At 31.2% G+C, this 346-nt stretch overlaps 1 protein-coding gene across 1 annotated transcript in view; it reads left to right on the forward strand.

The window, feature by feature from the left end:
- Window positions 1-245, forward strand: part of LOC119587754 (glutathione S-transferase Mu 3-like) — a gene marked incomplete at its 5' end in the record, with an annotated part of 5,946 nt that extends 5,701 nt beyond the window's left edge. The window contains 1 exon segment of the mRNA XM_037936440.1: window positions 1-245.
- Window positions 246-346: the final 101 nt, after the last annotated feature.

Below are 346 nucleotides of genomic sequence, written 5' to 3' on the forward strand. Positions count from 1 at the left end.
GGCAGCTGTTTAAATTGTGAAAGTGTAATTCAGAGACTCTTTTATAGAGTTGTCTGAATGGCCGGAATAAAACCAACTCACGATACCATTTTCAGTTCAACCAACTGCAACATGGCTTTACTTTGTATGGACTTTTGCCTCATGAACTTTATTGTAATTCCATTGATGGTACGATTTAGACAGTGTTCATACTGATATATTTTTTTGACAATTAAAGTTTTAATAAAGAGATGTAATCGTTAAAACAGTTTGGTAATGATAACCTATTCACATTTATTTTGGTGGTGTTGGATAAAAAAAAAAATTGTCTACCCACATATGTTCACTTATACATATACATAATCAT

This window comes from Penaeus monodon, chromosome 23 (assembly GCF_015228065.2).
Source record: "Penaeus monodon isolate SGIC_2016 chromosome 23, NSTDA_Pmon_1, whole genome shotgun sequence".
Taxonomy (NCBI): domain Eukaryota; kingdom Metazoa; phylum Arthropoda; class Malacostraca; order Decapoda; family Penaeidae; genus Penaeus; species Penaeus monodon.